The 21413-nt window shown below is 42.7% G+C and overlaps 1 long non-coding RNA gene across 1 annotated transcript in view; it reads left to right on the plus strand.

Moving 5' to 3' along the window:
• The first annotated feature begins 495 nt into the window (after nt 1-495).
• Nucleotides 496-21413, plus strand: part of LOC311595417 — a 129753-nt gene continuing 108835 nt past the window's right edge. Inside the window, exons 1-2 of the long non-coding RNA XR_014778436.1 lie at nt 496-610; nt 1306-1425. This is a non-coding gene — a long non-coding RNA (uncharacterized lncRNA). The remainder of the gene's footprint in view (nt 611-1305; nt 1426-21413) is intronic.

The following is a 21413-nucleotide window of genomic DNA, read 5'->3' on the forward strand; positions in this document are numbered from 1 at the left end:
TCATGCTGAGCAGAGCTCATCAGTTCTGTCTAGTCTGCCTAGCCAGCTTGTCCCAAGGTCGCCCATCTACCAGTGAGTGCTAGGGCTATAGGTGACTGTCATACCTGGCTGCTTTTTTAATTTTTAATACGGGCTCTTCATATCTAAACTTCATCCCTCATGCCTGCATGGAAACAGCTACCCTTTTATGCCTGGTAGCCACACCAAATGAAGAAGACACGATTTGTTCATTGTTGGGTCTAGTTGTACTGTCATACTGTCACCGTCCCTAGGTTTGGGGACTGACTGAAAAGAAGGCCACGTGGAGAATACGGAGAGGATTTGGAGCTGCCTCCGGCCATTCTTTTAGTATAGGTCTAATGATTCTTATTTGCAGGTACCAAAACCAGGAACAAGCGCGCCGGTTAGAGCACGGGTGGCAGAGCTAGAGAGAGCATCCACAGATGTGTTCAGCTTTCCCCTGGCGAGCCTTCCTCTGAAGTCTGAATTGCACAAAAGGAACTTAGGAAATCTCTCAACCTCCTCGCCCTGGATGCATATGAAAGACCACACAAGCACACACAAAACAGGAATTTATGACCAAAACCTCAATTAAAAGAAAATTTCCTGTGTATGTGGTAAAATTAAAGACCTGCTTATGCTCACCACAAAAATCCACTCCACGCCTAGACAAATGCAGTCCTCTGAGACGCCTTAGTCTTGAAACTTACCTGCCAAGTGGAGAAACATGCACACACAGCTGAGGCCCATCCATGCGGTTCTGAGCAGGGTATGCTGCCAGCTTCGACTCTGAGCTCACAGCTCCCTGAGTGCTGGCAATGTTCTTTATCTGCCCCTCTCTTTCTCACTGGGAAGGAAACAGCCTAGTTGCAAATTATCCTTAAATACAGTTTGTCTAGGCCTCTCAAGATCTAAGATACTTTAGAGGTTGGCCTGTTGACTCTGTCACTGGCTTTTGGAATTAGGCATTATATGTGCTTTTTAAATGACCACGGAAATAAGACCCATACCTTCTTCTAACTTATGCTTACTTCTAATGTGCACGCGACTCAGATACAGCAGATAGTAATTTGAGACTCTAAGCTTGAGTAGCAACTAAGAAACGTGATCACGCAGAGGCATCAGTTCAAATCAAACAAAATAGCAGGGCTTTATTCACAAAAGCAAGGAAATTCCGCGCTGTGGACTCAGTTCAATTTTGAATTATACATCTTAGAACACTGTTAAGTCAAATATTTGAATGTCTGTAAAGTTAAGCCTTGCTGTTTCAATTACAACCTATTATGCATCTGTCTGTCTTTACAGGGCTGAGGAGAGAAGCCTGTCTTTTGCTCAATGAAGGCAGATCTTCAAAGGGAATCTGCCCGAACGAGATGATGCTGGGAGCCGTGGCAGGAACTCCAGTCTGTGGCTAGAGCTGAGAAAGTAAGTGATAAAGCATATAGCCTCCAGGAAATTGTTTTGAATCAAGTCTGTGTTCTTTAGAAGTCATTTCCATGTAATGGATGTTGAATGCTTCCTGTTAGGGTGATTTTATGGCTTTTGGTTTTCAGGGACTTTAAGAATTTCTGTAGGCAGCCTCCCAGTTGACTTTCACATATTCTAAAGAAATCGATCCATGCCAAAAGCGTGCGCGCGCGTTTGTGTGTGTGTGTGTATGTGTGTGTACATACACCTGTGTGCGAGGCTGGCCAGGGGCTGGAGAGGTGGCTTCAGTGGATGGGAGCGCTCATTGTACAAACACGAGGAACTGAGTAACAGATCCCAGTAACCTGTGACAAAAAGGCCATGCACACCTGGAGCCTCAGTGGTGCAGTAGAAGGATTGCTGGGGCTTGCTGCCGGTCAACCTAGTTTCAGATTTAGTGAGAGATCCCATCTCTAAGGGCTAAGGCAGAGAATAATAGAGCAGGGCACTCAGTGTCCTCCTCCAGTCTCTGCACATAGGCGTAGGCACACGTACACATATACAAATATAACACACGTGCACACGCAGACACGTACTTGGAAACCTAGAGGAAAAACAAATGTGTGTGGCTCCGGTTTCTTTCCTAGCTCACCGCCACTCATTTAATCTACAGTCTGTTGATGGCACATTGTGCCGCTGTTGTTAATATTGGTACATGGCTCCACACTGGCGTTCCGGGACAAATCTTCCTTGACTGAGTTCAGGCAGAGAAGTCATTTCTGACCTACACATCACCGATGCCTGTGCATGTGTCAGAGAACAGACTCCCATGGGTTAGCTCCAAGAAAAGCAGATTCCGCGGCTAGGTTACAGACTCCAGTGCCGAGGCCCAGAGTGATAAGCTACCAAGCTAAAGATGAGAAATAGGATGAGATATGCCGTCTGGGTCCCAAGTATAAAACTGTGTGTGTGTGTGTGTGTGTGTGTGTGTGTGTGTGTGTGTGTGTGTGTGTGTATGTGACAGACTTTAATCTGCCGCTCACAGTTACCCTTTGTATCAGTTAGCTGTTGCTGTGTAACAATTCACATAAAAATGGTACTCTGAAAGTTAACCATTTTCTCTTGCTCATGAGCCTATAAATCATCTGAATAGTTCTGCCAGCAGGCACATACAAACTTTAGATGTTGCAGTATAGGGTTATCTACAAAGTTCACACTCCAGAACCAAACAACTGAAACTTAAAAAAAAAAAAAATCACACAAAAGTCCTATGTACTTCGGAAGTGTATACTTTTGTGTTGGGCTGCATTTGTAACTGTCCTGGAGTATACACAGCCTGCATGGTGTGGGACACACACGCCTAGGACTGATACCTCCAGCCTCACTTAGACATTTGTGGGCAGTTGCATTTGGGTACAGGGACATACCGTCGTGGTTAGTCTCTTCAACAGTTTGAAGGTTAGGCTAGCCGACTGTTGCCTGGCGTGAGGTGATAGTGGCTAGTGGCCACGTTTCTCTCCTGTCCTTCTCACAGCTCTCCTGCCTGCATTCACAGACTCAGAGTAGAGAAGCAAGAGCGAACATGGAAGCTCAAAGGAAACAGCGGGTCGAGCTTGTGTTTATGTAACATTTGCTCACTTCATTGGCTAAAGCTGAACCCGTAATCAACAGTGGGCAGAATGGGCGCCTTCAGCTAGGAGTGGGAGCGTGCGACTGTCCGTACAACCCATGTAACAGGCTTCATGGTGTGAATTACACTTCTGTTCCATGGAAGAGAGCAAGGCTTAATCCTTTCTCCAAGGCATGCATGTAAACAGAGGGGGGCCAGTTTCACAGCTCTAGCCAGAGATCTTCTCAGATTCTCTAGAATGTGTCTGCAAAGCCTTTAGCTTCTTCCACGGTCTCTTCTCTTCCCTCTTCCCTCTTCCTGTTGACTCATCTACAGACGGACCTGGCAGCCCACATGTTTAGATGCAGTTTTCATAAGGTCACCAAGAAGTATTTCAAGGACCCTCTGTTACCCAAGTTAGCAGTTCTCAACCCCGTCTGCTGATGCCATTTTTTACTTCCTTAAAGAATTGTTGGGAGAGCCAGAGTGATGGATCTGTCAATAAAGTGTTTGCCAACCAAGCATGGGAGCATGGGTTCAACCCCTAGACCTTGCATGAAATACCCAAGTGTGGCGGCTCATGTTTGTCAACCAGATCTGGGGAGGCAGAGACACATGGATTTCCATGACTTGCTGGTCAGCCAGCCTTTCCTACTTGGCTATCTATATACTAGGGAAAGACTGTCTCAAAAAAATGTGAATAAATAAAAAGGGCAACGACTAAGAAGAAATAGCCAGTGTTGGCCGCTGGGCACCACATGAATATATGCATTGACACACATATTCAGTTGTATACACGTGAACACACACACACACACAAACCCACTCTTTCTCACTCACTCATTCACTCACGCACACATATAAATTTTTGAGAATTTCAAAGAATACTTATTTTGCTGAGCTGTATCACTGATCATTATATTTTCCAAAACAAAACACATTTAGTAAAAGACAAAGGTAGTGTTTTGTATTTTCATAAGTTCTAGGAATTGCATAATACTGTTAATTTTGAATTTTTCTCCAAGCATTGAAAATACAAAAACCCATTTTAGCTTGCGGGGGCCATACAAAAATGTCACTGGGGTAGATATTGCTTCTTGGCTGTAGTTTGCAGAGCCTATTCTTATGCAAGGGCTGTATGGTGAGAAAGCATCACAGTTGCTTAGGGAAAAGTGAGCTATTTAAGACGTATCGAAATATCATAGCGTTCTCCCAAACATGTTTGATTATCATTTGTCAAATACAGATTAAAACTACTTAAAAGAAGAATGGGTTGACTGGACTGTTCATGTAGGGCAGTAGTAGAATATGAAGGATAGAGAGAGATGTTCTCAGAATAACTAAGAGCAAGCAGTGGCAATTAGGACATCCTAATGTGAGCATCATAAATCACAGTCACATCACATTTAATATCATGTTCTCATCTTATAGATGATAAAAGAGGAATACAGAGATTTATTGACTTGGCTATGTCTACATTTCTAGTAAGTGACAGAACTGCAGTTGTTTTGTTTTTGTTTTTGTGTTTTTGTTCATCTTTGCACTTAATTTCCCTTCAGCTGTGCTGTATAGACTATATCTTATATGCTAGGGATGTAATACTAAATCATGAAAGATTCTTGTAAGACCTGTCCTTTTTGAGAGATAGAGGTACATCATTTTTTTTTTTTTTTGGAGAGGGTGAATACTTTCAAATTTGGGAAATATTTTTTAATGTTCTTTTTTGTTGCTGTTTTGTTTTTTGAGACAGGGTTTCTCTGTGTAGCCTTGGCTGTCCTGGACTCGCTTTGTAGACCAGGCTGTTCTTGAACTCATGAAGATCTGCCTGCCTCTGTCTCTGCCTCCCGAGTTCTGGGATTAAAAGCGTACACCACCACGCCTGGCCTTCAAATCTGGGAAATAATTATTAGATGTCTTAGTTACTTTTCTGTTGCCATGACAAAACACCATGCCCCAACCAAAAGCATTTAAGTTGAGACTCAGGGTTCCAGAGGCATCATGGCAAGGAACATAGCAGCAGGGAGGCAGGCAGGCATGATGTTAGAACAGTACCTGGAGTTTACATCTGTTCTATAAGCATGAGGAAGAAAGAATGGCCTGGGATTTTGAAACCTCAGAACCTGCTTCTACTGACACACCCTCCAAAAAAGCCACACCTTCTAATCCTTCCCAAACAGTTCCACCAACTGGGACCAACTATTCAAATATGTGAGTCTATGGTGGTAGGGGCATTCGGATTTGAGTACATTAAGGTACTTATTTATATGGGCACACGATTTAGAATTCAACCTCAAGATATCAGACAGTTCCTCAGGACAAAAGCATAAAGGATTTGTTTAGACTGCAAAGAGGTGCTTTTGAAACACCTGCCTACATAGAAGATACTCCTGTGGCCAACATAAAGGTGCTTTAGAGAGAGAGGAAGGGAGGGAGGGAGGGAGGCATGAAGGAGGAAGGGAAGAAGGGAGGGAGAGAGAGAAGAGGGGAGAGAGGGAGGAATGGAGATAAATTTAGCTCTTGCTTCTGGTGAATGAGGTAATTCCTTGGATTCATAGGACTTAAACAGGACTATGAGTTGAAGACCACTAGGGAATGTATTGAGAAATTGCCAGAAGAAAGGTTTATGGATTGGGTATGGTCTATGAACTTGAGGAAAACAGTCTTTGCTTTGGACATCTAGGTGTGTACTCTAGATACTACTGCTTTCTTGTGTGACTAGGTTATTCAGACAAGAATGTGACAATGTATTGTTTTATCTTTGCATTAGTAGTGTCTTTAGAATGAAGGGCAGGATCTTGTTCTTGGTTGTTGGGCTGAAAGTAACCAAGCTATACAAACCAAATGAAGTCCAAAGAGGACTCAAGAGCAGCAGATTAGGACAAGATGTAGCAAGTAGGTAACTACCAGGGTGTGTGTTCATCCACGGAATTCTCAGGAATATTTATTACATGTGATGCTTCAAAAATTTTACCCAGTGGTTTCGTAGACGCATGTGTGTGCATGCGCTTGTGCACGAACAAAGAGACTTTGAGAATGAAGGAACACCTGCCTACATAGAACACACCCAGGGGCCAACAAAAAGGCGGTTGAAAGAGAGAGAGGAGGGGGGAAGGATGGAGAGAGGGGGGAGGGAGGGAGGGAGAGAGAGAGAGAGAGAGAGAGAGAGAGAGAGAGAGAGAGAGAGAGAGACAGAGACAGAGACAGAGACAGAGACAGAGACAGAGACAGAGAGAGAGAGACAGAGACAGAGACAGAGAGAGAGAGAGAGAGAGGGAGAGAGAGAGAGAGAGACAGAGACAGAGACAGAGACAGAGACAGAGACAGAGACAGAGACAGAGACAGAGAGACAGAGAGACAGACAGAGAGACAGAGAGACAGAGAGACAGAGAGACAGAGAGACAGAGAGAAAGAATAAGAAAACCAGTTAGGAGACTTTCAATCAAGATAGGAGATCCTGCATCAAGGCGAGGCCAGGAGATGAAGATAAGGAGACACATCAAACACTTGAGGAGGCTGGGAACCTGGAGTTATGGAGACCTCTAAAGACAGCCTAGTAAACCTGGATGATGTCATACAAGGAAAATTCAATTCCCTGGCAACATAGTCAAAGCAATTTATTATCGATGATGATCAAGTTACCATCGGATGTATCCTTTGTTGTTTGGTTGCTTTTTAGACAGACTTTCATGAAGGCTAGGCTTGTGACCTATCTTCTGCCTCTTAACCCCCCCCCCCACGCCCCAGTACTGGGTTATTGGTATGCAACACCATGCTTGGTGGTCCAATATATCTCAATCTGATCTAGAGTAGATAGACTTCTTAAGCATTTGAAAACCTGAATGAGAGCATATATGTCTGATGTTTGTGTGTGCGACTTACCTGTCCCTGGTGAGTTTGGGGAAAGTCTAATTGTCTTTGGAAAAGCCCAGTTCCCCTAGAGCTACATTTTACTGATTACCTCAGTGATTTCCAATTCCAATTCCAATTCCAAATTGATAATTAAAATGATTGTATTTTCCATGACCTCATCATATCAGGTGGATAATGCAACCTCAGACTTCCCTTTTTAAAATTCTACCCAAACTGTGGGTGCCTGGAAATACCTGTTTGAAGAATGTTCATATACTTGTCCCATTCATTGGAAGCCCTAGATGTGGCAGGCATGAGCCCCTATCCTTGCTCTGTCACCTTCATAAATTCCTTCCAGGAGTCATGCTGGCAGCCTGGGTGAATTGGTATTGTAAACCCTGAGTGCAACTCATTGCGTGTGTCTGAGTAATTACAACACAATGTTTTGTAACTGGCACAATAACACCCAGACACTCAGGAACATTTCTAGCAAACGAACCTGTCTCTGATGACTCTCTCCTCCCTGCCTGCTGAGGGGTCATGCTCGAATTACTGCTTAGGTATATATTCCCTAACCTCCATTATCATTGGTGCAGCTCAACTACTCAGCAATTATTTTATCTCTTGATCTTTTGGAAAAGGATTGAGAATTCTTGAACTGCCTCACTCTAGTTCTAGATCTTTCCAGCTGTCAAGGAAGAACTCACCTACTTGAGCTTGCAATCACTTGATGCCTTGCCATATGTCTATCTAGGGACATTTTGACTGCACTGTGCCCAAACATCAAGAAGTCAAGGCTGTTTAATCCTTGTCAGATAATATGTCCGGGTCTCAGAGCTGAGTAACACAGAAAAGGCTAATGGGGGAGCCCAAGCTTGCCCTGGCTGGCAGCTCAGAAGTGTGAAAGAGGAAGGCAAATCAGTAAATCCAGCTCAATAAATATTTAGAGTGTGATAACGATATAGGAGGCTTTGAGGTAGAGGAAAATGACTCTCCTTTACTGTGCCAAGAAAGTTCCAGGGCCAGCCTCCTTCTATTTGTAAAGTTGAGTCCAATAATGTCTGCAATTTATTAGGCCTTTCTTCTAAGGACTTCAAAGTATTATGTAATCAAACCCTGATTTTTTAATTAAATATATATTTTAAAAAACACTAAGCTATTTGACCAAAGAGGAGGGGACATTTGCTAGCCTTATGGTCTATAGATGTAGACATAGACATATGCATGCATTTATGCAATACATATGTGTAACATGCGTGTGCACCTATACGTGCGCCTTTGTGTCTGTATATTATGTAAGCATGTATGTATACAATTATTCCCCTCCCCCCAAGAGTAGCAAAGTATGATGTAGTATATTGTCCTGTTTCTGGGAAATCAGAAGCTCGGCTGTTTACGGCCTATGCAACTGGGGACAAGTCTCAGGCCACCTCAGCCTCTGTTTCTTTCTGTTGAACATGAAAATACTGCCACTTTTGTGGGTAATGGGTAATGGAGAAAATTAAATGTAATAATATAGGGAAAGAAACGAAGTAGAAAGCCTTTTGAGGCCAGTGTTGGTGTGATTGCGAGGACCTGTGCTGAAGTCTGATTCGGTAAACGTACTAGGGAGCATATGGATGCATTTTTCAGGACAGATGGCTATTGTGCTCTGAGCATGGCTGTCTGTGGAGTTGCCGTAGCATGGAAAGCCTCTTTCAGGAATCTTTATGGGGCTAAAGTGTGTTAGGTGAACCTCAACAAACAAGGAGCTGCAGCCTTGAACCTAAAGCAAACAGTGGCTCGGATGTCCAGGGCTGAATGTAAATAACATCTTGAATGCCATTGAATGTCAATACTTATGTTTGATGATATTGCATAAATTCAACTTCAACTGAACAAAGATAAATCAACCAGAAGGACCCATTTATATCTGTGAATACTGAAACAGATCCTAAATAATGGAGGTTTTATGCCTTAGGTCTGAGGCATCCCTACACATAAGGTGTATGTGTGTGTGTGTGTGTGTGTGTGTGTGTGTGTGTGTGTGTGTGTGTGTGGTGTGGTGTGTGCTCATACTTCCTAGCTTGACCATTCTTATCTCTTTGAGAACAAAGTCTCAAATAAACAGCTCTCCCCAGATACCAGCTGCCCTAGAGGCTACTCTGGAAAGAGGTAAGGTTGATTTATGTGCCAGAAGAAACTGTTTATATTAGGTGGTAATGTGTCCCGGCGCCATTAAAAATTAGTAACCAAATCCATCTATAACAACTTTAAATAATAACATGGGTTCGGAAGAGGGTCAGTTTCTGGGCGCTAGCATGTTTATACGCTTGAAGTAGATAATCTAGATTTAAACAGACCACTGAAATTGACCAGCGTTGAGGTGTGGTGGTGAGGTGTTGGAGCTGGTCACTTTCAGCAGCTGCTTTTAGTCACGAAATCAAATACACCAACCACCTCACACTTCTTAGCCAGATGTTGGTTATCAAAATAGATGCATATATGTAAAATATAAAAACCCTGGAAGAATATTGCAGCTGTTGAGCGATAAAGATACTCATTTGATAAAGAAAATAATTGGGAAAAGACTGTGCAACAAGACCCAAACCTGGGTATGGAAACTGATCGCCAAAGGACAAAACTCAGCTTGTATGGAGTAGAGCTTCGGTATTTCCTGATTGGTGTTTGTGCTCTCTATGCTGGAATTGGTTGAGAATTTATTGTTTTAAGTTCTTCTTCATAGCATAGCTGTATTCATGTGTCTATGTTATTTTCCTCAGTCCTGTGACTATTATACCTTCCTCAGTGAATAAATAGAGGAAAGGAGTATTTTTAGTTCACACATTCTGATGGCGCAGTCCATTGGAGCCCAGAAGGCATGGCAGCTGGAGTGGCCTCTGTTGTGTTGGCAAGAGTCTGTTGATGGCTTGTGCAGAAATGGTGCTAGAAGGAGAATTTGCCAGAAGTTGTAGCCCTCAAGGCCTGCTTCAGGCGGCCTCTATCCATCACCTAATACATACCGAGGTTCCACAGCCTCCCCAAACTGCACTGCCAATGGGGGAGCACGTGTGTGAACACATGGGTCTGCTAGGGGACATTTCCTACTCAAGTCCTGACCACATGGATTTATTCATGTGCTGTTCTCAATGGCTTTTCCTGCTAACTAGATAACTACCCTGGTTCTACTAGGCTCAATGGCCTTTTCTGCTAACTAGCCTGGTTCTATCAGACTTTCCGTAAATGTGAATCACCTTGCCCCCACAGAGTTAGTAGCCATCTTTGTTGTTTGCTTCTGAAGGTGTTCTGAATGAGTCCCACCATTACCTTTTTCGTCACCAGGAACTCTGTGTGGTGCTGTACTGGGTATACGCGTACTACATGGTGTACTGGGCACGGTGCCAGCTTTTATTACCTGCCCCCATGTTGTAGGGACACATTTACAGACAATGCAAATGAGATCATATATTTAATAATACACCAACAACACGTGGCTTTTGACTTACACAAAAGAGAGATATAGGAAATGCCTGGGTCTTTTTAATCTTGCTTCTTCTTCTTTTTTTTTTTTTTATCATTGATGGTTTGGTTTTCTCACAAGGACTCTTCGAATACTCTCTGTGTAGTGGACTGTCACTGATCATTTTCAACTTAATAGAATCTATTCAAAACCACTCAGTTTCAGTCCTACAATAGCAGGGAGGAGACTTTTACTATATTCAGGATTATGTTGGGTCTTTAATCCAGGATGCCAAGAGAAGCACCAGTTGGCACTTGTGGGACTCGAAGTGGTGCACGTGCAGGTAATACAGAGTCATCTGTAAACCCGGAGGATGGTCCCCAAGCTGGAAGATCCAGGTATTGAGAAAGACGGCATAAAAGTAACTCACCACCAGTAACCGAGATAATAACATAAACAGCACAGAGATAATTGTGGATCAGATGGACACCTCCCATAACAGCCCAGCAGCTGCTGAGTAAATACACTTAGCTATTCTCTTTTGAGAATGGTATTGGACCTCTGGTGTGGTCAATATAAGAGCCAGGTGTTGCCTGAGCTGGAGTTTGCCCCAGTACTATGAGGAAGTGAAAAGAGAACCCAAGGGGAAGAGCCTTGCTTCCAATAATACACATTGGTTATTAAATAATAACATGACTCCATCTCTCTCTCCAAGCCCCTCCCTGACTGCTGGCAAGTGTAAGCCACATTTACAGATGAGCTATCGTAGTAAGCAAGAGAGACCTTCCTACCTCGTACCATTGTCCGTTGATTTTTTTTCCTCCCTACTTATCTTTGTTTTATATTCCTACATGCTTTTTCCCTGGTTCTGGTTTTGCATCCTTACTTACGTTTTCTCATACTTTATGGTGTGGATTCATGTACCTTATATCCTATAAAAATAAGGCAGAGCATAAATAAATCAGTCTCTACGTCCATAAACCAAAAGCACTGAATGGATTGTAAAGTTTTGCTGGCGTACTTGTACACACTATTTCTTGTGATATTTACTTCCCAATAGCTGCCTAGTTCTGCAGAATTTATAGTCTACATAGAAATGAAAAAGATTTGTTTACCTGAAGTTTTCTTGTTTCCCTTAGTCATTAAATAAAAATAGATCCATATTTTTTTCTCCCCATGAAACCTTTCCCATGTCGTGGGCGTCGTCATGTTGCATAAATAGTCCGAGTTCGGATGCTATGTTTCTCCTGAGTGTCCATAAAGATCCCTGGTGCATTAATTAACTTTGCTCATTGCTAGGACCAAAACAAGCCCAGGAGTGGAGGGTTTATTGTGCCCCATAGTTAGAGGACCCAGTCATCACAGTGGAGGAGGCCTGATGACAAGGGCCGCTCTAGCTGTGGTCTACAGAGCAGGAGATGGTTGGTTACGGTTGTTCACAGTGAGGAAATGCAGAGAGATGCATGCTGCTGCTTAACTCACTTTCTTAAACGCCCTCCCCCCCCCCCCCCCAGCCCTCAGGATTCACAGTGAGTTTTCCCTCCCCAGGCAAAACCTCTCTGGAGTGGTCCTCATGGACACATCCTCAGCGATTCTAAATCCAGCCAGGCTCATGATTAATTGTGAGCAATCATCACACTGAGGAATGAGGTCATTCTAAAAACTTAACCCATGTCTCTTATCCCCCCACCCCAAATCACAATGTTGTGTGAAACAGGCTGTAACTGCCTGCGAATCTGAGTTTTAATTGGCAGCTTTCTACCAGCCTTGTGCTGCCATAGTCCTTGAGTAGAAGTAAGATATAAAATTTAACACTGGGGTCTCTGTTTTAAAATCTTACTTGTTTTCTCTCACATATGATATCCCAACTATTGTTTCCCCTCCCTCCTCTTCTTCCAGTAACTCTCCCTGACCTCCCCTCTCCTGCAAAATCTACTTCTTCTTTGTTTCTCTTCAGAAAAAAAAAATGCAGACCTCCCAGGGGTGTTAAGCAAACGTGGCATACCAAGTTACAACAAGACGAGGCGCAAAGCTCATATCAAGGCTGGAAGAAAAAACCCATAGGAGGAAAAAGGATCTTCAAAACAGACAGAAGAGTCATGAGACAGTCCACCCTCCCACTGCTAGGAGACCAAGAATGCCAAGCTACACAATGATTACATATATGCAGAGGACCGTGGTTGCCACTTCAGTATCTGAGTCCCTATGAGGTTTCTCTGTGTAGCCTTGGCTGTCCTAGACTTGCTTTGTAGACCAGGCTGGCCTTGAACTCATAGTGATCCGCTTGCCTCCGCCTCCCGAGTGCTGGGATTAAAGGTGTGCACATTCTTAAGACACGCTTTATGTAGTGCATTCCCTGTTCTTTCTTCAACTGTAAGGGGAATATTCACTTTAAGATACAGTTTCTTATCTGTGCTGCTTTAAGCTCAGTATTTTATTTTGAGCACTGCTTTTCCCTTTGCTGCTGCCTCCTCCCAGGATATTTTGGAGATGATGGACTATATGTGTAATGGGGATTTTATGAAATCATTCCTCAGAACATGATGTGCCTATCCTGGTTGAGAGTTCTGTCCTCGCCACCTGCCAAACCCGGTTTCAGATTTGGACCCAATGGCTATTTATACTGTTGTTTTAAAGGAGACATAAAAATAATGATTGTGATTCTCTTTCATCCCTATAATAAGCTGTTGAGATACGTATCTACAAAATGTCAATAGTTCAGTTCTCTAGTCACCCAAGGAACTGGCTGCCATGGTTGCAGCCTTGATCACGTCAAGGTTCCTGTCCTGGGTTTCACCCACAGTAGGTTCTTTTGTACATAAGGGCAGCACATGTTTGCAAATGGAAGCTCCTGGCCCGTCTTCTTCTGCTGATGCTCAGGGACTTATCCCTGCTCAGGTTAAAGTACTGGACTGTACTCTGGGCAGGCACTGAGTCTGTGTTACACAAGAAAATTATACAGAGTGCTTAATATTCTCACTTTGCTGTTTGGTCACAAACCTCAGATAGCTACTCCACGTTCCTGTGATCTCTGCCTTCCTTGGCAATGACCTTGGCTCATATTCCTTAAAGATAATTGACTATCAGGGAAAATATCTCTCACCTGCCTGTCACCAGCATCCCACGCCTCCTCTTTCTGCTTGTAAACTGTAGAGGATCTATGCATATTAATTGCTATTTCAGTTTGACAGTTCTTGGCCAGAGATATCTAGTGCATTTAGAATCCTTTCTAAGATTAAAAAAAAAAATTCCTCAAATTTGACCTCTACTAAACAGGTACAGAAAAGGGAAGAGAAATCCTATGAAACCTGTCTATTAAAATGTGTATTGAGGACATGTAAGGCACAAAGGGAGATACTTAAGTTTGATCAAGGTAATGAGCAATTTGACCATTTTGTCATTGATTTTTTAAAAAAAGGATATTTATATTTGAGGGCATCAGGAAGACTCAGATTTAATCACGATTCCACTAGGAACCATTGTTAAGTATAGCAACATTATTTCCTCCGGTATTTTCTGCTTTACTTCCATAAAGCCCACAATGACCCATGCTTATGTTGCTTGGAAGCTCAGATTCCGTGGCCAAGGATGCAGCCCAGCAGTGCAGTACGGTATTTGTTTAGCAAATGCGGTGCCCTGGCTTCAACCCCTACTGATTCTAACAAAACAAAACGACGACATCATGAACAATTCAAACACATTTCAAAAGGTCCGGTTTGACTTTCCACCTCGTCATTTGCAAACAAAAGTCCTGTTGGCTCAGAAGGTTAAGCCACTTGTTGGGGAAGGCGCTCCTCACCCTATGTTAAACCTCCCCCATGAGAGGCCCTTCATCCGCAGCTTCTCAGGAAGCAGCGGGAAGGCAAATTAGCAACTTGGAAAATAAGGCTGTGTTTTCACAATCTGTCATAATCTCTTTGATCTTGTTATGAAAGTCTTGTCAGATTCCTCCTCCTCATCTAATTTATGGCTCAATAAAGATCCCAGGCTCCTCAGTGCTGTCACTTCTAGGTGTTCAGAAAGAGTCTGCCTTGACACTGTACGTGGTGCCCTCTCTGCTTACCAACTGTATTTCTGGTCCTTAGAAGTGATTGTAAGTCCCGCGCACAGGCTAGCTAGTGTAAGACCCGCGCACAGGCTAGCTAGTGTAAGACCCGCGCACAGGCTAGCTAGTGCAAGACCCAAGCACAGGCTAGCTAGTGCAAGACCCAAGCACAGGCTAGCTAGTGCAAGACCCAAGCACAGGCTAGCTAGTGCAAGACTCAAGCACAGGCTAGCTAGTGCAAGACCCAAGCACAGGCTAGCTAGTGTAAGACCCAAGCACAGGCTAGCTAGTGTAAGACCCAAGCACAGGCTAGCTAGTGTAAGACCCAAGCACAGGCTAGCTAGTGTAAGACCCAAGCACAGGCTAGCTAGTGTAAGACCCAAGCACAGGCTAGCTAGTGTAAGACCCAAGCACAGGCTAGCTAGTGTAAGACCCAAGCACAGGCTAGCTAGTGTAAGATCCAAGCACAGGCTAGCTAGTAGGTTTTTTTGTTTGTTTTAAACATGTAAAACATTTTAGAGGGGAAAATGTAAACAGGATAAAAAGCAAATGAATGAAAAAGCTGAGAAAATTTGCACTTCAGTAATTAAAAATACACACAAAGTACTGATACCCCATTGAGTAACCTTGAACATGTTCCTTGACCTCTCTGTATTTACTTGGCCGTAAAATTAGGGATATTTACAAGCAACTATTTCATTGGATAGTCAATCCATTAATAGTTAATATATGTAAAGCAGTTAACTGTGCCTGACACAGAAGAGAGATGACTTCCAGCCTATTGTCTTCCAAACTCAGAGCAGATAAACCATTAAAATTACAGTAACAAAACACCTGAAAAAAACAAAGTAAGCCTGTAATATCACCTGCTGCATGTGAAGCTAAGCATCATGTGAAGAGGGCTTTGTTTGATTATTTGTATCCGTCCTGTTTCTAGCACAGCGCTTGGTACATAGTAGGCAATTGGTGGATGCAGGAATGGATGAATGTGCTAGGGCACCTTGTCATTTATCTCACCCCTCGCCTCTAGCCACGCTTAGCATACGTGTTCGGCCTATATTACATCTCAGCTGGCTGAACATAGATTCTTCCAGCCTTAGTAGCAGGAATCGTTTTTGATTGGCGAATACTTTAAGAGTCATTGTTATCTCATTGATACGCAGATCCCCATATGGTTAGTTTGCCATTCATTCAGCTTATTAATTTGAGACCAAGATAGCCGACATGAGATTTTGAACCCTGGGATGTGGCTTAAACTTGGGTTTCCCTCTTCATTTTCCAATTTCATTCCTTAAATTTCTGCCGCTTCCCCATGGCCAGGAAAGAATGCTGATAGATTTGAACTCACTGTTGGGTACTGAGAGTTACAGCCAAAGCTGAAAGACTTCATACTAGTATCTATAGTTTGAATGGTTTGAACCAACTGGTATGAATCATCAAGTCAACTTGCCTGCTTTCTTTGTCAAGCTTTATCTATTTTGTCTGGTATATGAATTTCTGGGAATGTCAAGGAACCCGGGTTTGTGAAGGGGACCCAGTGACTGACTGAGAACTCTTAAATTCCTTTGGTTTTTCTGTCTGCACCATGGAAGGTGAATATACAACTTCTATCACCCAAATTTGTACTCCAGTTTACAAAACTATGATTTGTGTATTGGCTGAAATAGGTATTACAGCTTGTCAAGGGCTCCGCTCAATACCGTTTCTATCTCAAGTGCAGCACTGTTGCTGGCTCCTCTTAGAGGGAGCAAGGAAATTTGGTCACAGTTTCCTTTTTATGTGAAGATACTTTATTCACATTGTATTTATTTCATTTTTCTGAATTATTCTTTTGAGAATGATATGTTATTACTCAGTAGTCTAAGAATGACCCTTCCTTTCTTTCCCCTCCTCTTTGAAGTTTTTGAGCCATCAAAGGCCTTTCTTCTCTACCTATGCTAATAAGGGCTTTCATCATGGATGGTCTAAAAATACCTTTTAGAGAATAATTTTTAAGTCATAAATATTGAGAATACCAGGGAATGTTTGCCTCCATTTTAGGCAAAAGACACAGGAACAAATAGAGCTTGAAGTATGTTCTGTGGTAGAGCTCTGAAGCCAGGCAACACGCCTCTTAAATCACAATTTCAGTTTTGCAAAGTCAAATGGGAAAAATCTGACCAATGACTGGGACCACCCAGCTTGTTCATTTATGTACATGAGCTACCATCACAACACAACACCTGAAAGAGCGTTGATTTTTTTTTTTTGAGCTCTATGTAGAATCTTGGATTTTATTATGCTCTTTAAGATTCAGGAGCAGCACTGGATATAAATAAATGAGATCAAATTAAATTATAGTTATAGAAGAGTTCATGAATGGGGACTCTAGTGTGGATATACAGTAGGTCATGAATCCTGTACTGCTAGGAAACACATGAAGTGATGTTTAAAGAGGGACCTAGCTGTTCTTTCAGTTGTCAACTGGAAAGTTGACAAAGATGTCTATACGGATATCATAAAGACAGTTGAGTATACTCTGTAAGTTCTGGGAGATGTTGAGAAAGGCTGTTTCGGATTTGACAAGAAGGCATATTCAGTTAGCACCGTTGCAGATAAGTACTGCCTCATTGGTTCTTGGTTCTCTGTTCATCTTGATTTAAGAGCAGTCATAGAACATCAGAAGGCTTTTAAAATTTATATGTCATTGATGTCTTAAATCTGAATACAATAAGATGAACTTAATCTTTAATGTACACTGAATGTTTCATTGGCAAAGCAGCTCTCAGTTGTATTCGCCAGCAATGAAACTCTCACTCAGACACCAGACAAATGTCCCATGATTCAGTTCAATCTCGTAGGTATAGCGAGCCACTTGACACTACTCCAGATGACAGTCAACAATCTTGTGCCTCTTGTACTTTTGACTAACTGTCATAGGCTCTTATATTCCTGCTACTGAGGCTTGGCAATATACTAAAATGGGACCTTCCCAAACACTCTGCACAGGTGTACTGTGTCTTTCTGGAGGCTACAACCAGGAGTAGATTCATAAGAGAGATGTATAGGGCAGCGCGTGTCGGAAGACGTGTCAGCTCTTATAGACACCTGGCTGTTTCTACCAACTTGGAAGCTCTTCCAGTCCTGCTTTTTAAGAGTTGAGTTCTCAGTTTTGAGATTTCTTTTCTTCTAGATTCATCCATATTGCCTCATTGGCAAAAACTTAGGAATGAACAAAAGGAGTTTCTTTTTTTTGTTTGTTTGCCCTGATTGATTTTTTAATTGGAAAAAGTTAAAATTCATTTACTGTACTCATTTGATTTTTAAAATATATATGCATATACATGTACATATATGTTTAAATACATGCATATAAAGATGTACGCTTTGGGATGGCTAAATCTACCAAATTAATATACATATTACCTCACAATGTTGTCTATTTTGGGTTGAACCTATTTAAAAAATCCACCCTTAGTATTTTTAAAGAATATAATACACTGTCACTAACTACAATCAATTCACTGTATAACAGATTCCATCTCACTAAAGATTTGTTACCTTTGATCAATGTATCCCAAGTACATCCATAGGCTTTGGCCCAGTTCCTGGTCACCAGCATTCTCTGAGGTCACCTTTAGACTCCATGTCTCTGAGATCCTTTGGTACTTACGTTGTCTGCCTGGATTATTTCATTTAACATAAAGTCTTCTGGGTTTATTCATGTGCTGCAAATGACAGGATTTCTTTCTTTCTCGTGACTGACTAGTTTCCATTGTTTAGATATACTCCATATTCATTCTGCATCTACCTAGTAACAGACAGGTTGTCCTAACTGTTTTGATAAACAGGAGAATGCAGACATTTTTTAAACATGCAGAATTTTACTTCCTTTAGATGCACACTCAGTGATACAGGTGTGGGATCATATGGAAATTCTATATTGAATTAAATAAGTACATATGGATTTATCAGTGCATGTCTCCAACAAGGTTTCCCTTTCCCACATTCCCTTCCAGACATTTACCTTCTATTTTAGTAATGGCCAATCCAGCAGGTACAAGACGATGTGTCACAAGTTTTTATGTACATTTACCAGATGATGCCCTCAGTTGAGTCTCTTTTCACATCTCTCCAACGTTTGCATTCTGTATGTCTCTGGCTATGTATCTATTGCCCATGTTTAAATCAGGTCATTTGTGTGTTTGCTATTGGGTTGTTCAGATTCCTCTTATGATTTGCATATTGTCTCTTGATTCGCTCTGTAATATGCAACTGTGGTCAACCCACACACTGCCTCTTCATCTGCTGTGTTTTCCTCTGTAGGTTCTGTTTTCCTTGCCTGTGGTTTTAAACCTGTGTACAAAGGGCCCAGATCAACCGTTTTAGAGCTTGCTTCTCACAATTTTGTACATGTGGTGTGAGGGAGAGGTGCAGTTTTCACTCCTCTCCGTGACAAAGCTCCAGGTTTCCCCAGCACATTTACTGGGAGATTGACCTTTCTACATCATAAGGCTGGGAGTGTGTGGAGTTACCTGTGTTTTCTCTCTTGTTTCATTGGTTGGTGTTCTTCTCTTTGTCAGTGGCATGCTGTTTGGCTTACTATATATTTGTAGTATATCTTGGAGCCAGACAGTACGAGATCTCTGACATTATCCTTTTGCTGTGATTGTTTTGATCATTGATGGCTATTTTTGATTACACACACACACACACACACACACACACACAGAGATGGATCCATGGGCAAGAACCCTTGTGTAAACATGATAATCAAGAGTTCAGATCCTAATTGAAAAATGAAAAGAACTTTGTATGCCCATAATTCCAGTGTTGGTGGAAGGGGACAGGCAGGTCCTAAGAACTTCCTGGCCAGTCAGCCTGGTCAAATCATGATCTCCAGGTTCAGTGAGCGACCCTGTCTCAAGGGAATAAAGTAGAGAGTGATAGAGCCAGACATCTGATGTGTCCCTCTGCATGCAGAGGGGACATACCTAGATGTACGTGTGTGTACACACACGTACCAAGTACACACACATACTCCCCCAACCCCCACTCACATTGTGTATGTATTCTCAGTTTCCATCCTAGGAGTAGCTAAGCTGGCATGGGTGGCGGAGCAGAACATATTGTACGCCATCAAAAATAGCATCTGCAGGATTCAGAGAGTTCCGCAACTCCTCAACAAGCCCAGTGAGGACTGTAAATTGCTCCATTCTGTTCACTTATGACCTTTCAGATGGGTGAAAGAATTTTTTTCACCCTCAGAGGACACATCCTATGGGAATCGATATCAGTCATACTGTGTAGAGAAATACCCACTGGGAACTGCCTGTGGTTAGGAACTAACTTTCTCAGCACAGGATTTATTGATGAGGTCTTTCTTTTGACAGTGGCCTGGGTCGTACCGGGGAACATAACCCAGAGACTCTGGAATTGTTTAGAAAATTTAGAAGTTCATAAATAACAAAAGGATGGCACATAAAACATTTGGATGACTTTGAAATACCAAATCAATTGTTACTTTAAATAGTAATAGTGTCACAAATGGACCACTTGAAATTGAAGGAAGCCCCAGTCGCAATAAGGAGAAGAAGTTTTGAGTTTGCCTCTCTCTCAGGGCTTGATGAAGCCTATGTGATGCACACTTGCCATTCCAGTACTTGGGAGGTAAGGGCAGGAAGGTTTCCCAGCCTGGGCTACAGAGGAAGGAAGAACCTGTCTCAAGCAACAAAGACAAGAGTAAGCAAAGGTCCATGAGGTGCTAAATGGCATTCAGAAGGGGAAAATAAAGAGACATGTATAGGATCCCCACTCGGGGGATCAGCTCTCACCCTCATCTACGGAACTCCTTGAAGTGGGTAGATGTTAGTGCAGAGACCCGCAACTGGTTAAGGAGCAGAGCATAGGTGATTGTGGAGTGTCCATCCCCCCGGGGGTACATCTACTCCAAATCTGTTTCTCCTGGATCATGAAACAGGGGACATAGGATTCTAAAAGCCAAAGAACCAGGAGGACTGCGGCACATTGGATCGTCTGGACATTACAGGGAAATCACACCCATGAGCTCTCATCGCGAGACCTGCACAGGATCAAACCAGTCAACGTTATAGTATGGATGAGGGAAGGGTCCACAGGGCCAAGAGCTATAAGCAGTTTGGGGGTACTGATGCCTTGTAGGGTGCCTATTCCCCATTGCCCCCCTATACCCATGTACATAGAGGCAGTATTAATTGGACTCAATGAGTTATAGTAGTAGTAGAAGAAGAAGAACAACAACAACAACAAAAACAACAACAACAAGAAAAGGAGGAGAAAGAGATGAAACTGGGAGGAGGAACTTGTAGGCTTCAGCCTTTTCCAAACCCACTTTATTTGAGATTCTTAAGTGCTTATACCTCCCTTCCAACCCACCTGCCCTAGATAGCCGAGAAAAGAGGTTAATGCGAACAGTTCCTGGGAGTGAATCCTCCGGTGTAGTTGGCAGGATTGCAGCAAACCAGCAATATAACCAAAGTTGCTGCTGGGGCCTGGAACAGCAGCCAGAGCTGGAGCCCCAAAGTGTTCTTTCTAGGAGTGAGGTCTCGAAGTGGAGCGCTGAACAGCCAAACAATACCAAGACACAAAAAACCCCGCCTCCTGTTCTGGGCTGATATCTATATCTCCTCTCAGAGTCCATTCTAAGATGCATTTCGGCTGGCAAAAACCAAGCTCCCTCAGGAGGCGGTTCATCTTTTAGTGGATAAGCACCTGTTCTCTCGCAAGGCTGCTCCCCATCCCACATTTGGGATCAAAACAAAAACATGTTTACATCCATTACATGTCCTACACTTGGGATCAAAACAAAAACATGGGTGCATCCACTAGAGGACCTAAGCAGTGGGGAGGATGTGCGAGGAGTTTAAAGGGAAGAGCGAGGGGTTGACAGACATTGTATTCATGTATGAAATCCTCAGGATGTCTAAGGTACCTCTATATAAGAAAACATGTGACTCTATAATACATGCTTGCAGATGCACACACCTTCTGTCAGCTCTCAAGGTCCTTTTCTAGGGCTCCTGCTGTTTCTGTTTGCCTACTTCCTT

This window comes from Acomys minous, assembly GCF_964271855.1.
Source record: "Acomys minous genome assembly, chromosome: 4".
Taxonomy (NCBI): domain Eukaryota; kingdom Metazoa; phylum Chordata; class Mammalia; order Rodentia; family Muridae; genus Acomys; species Acomys minous.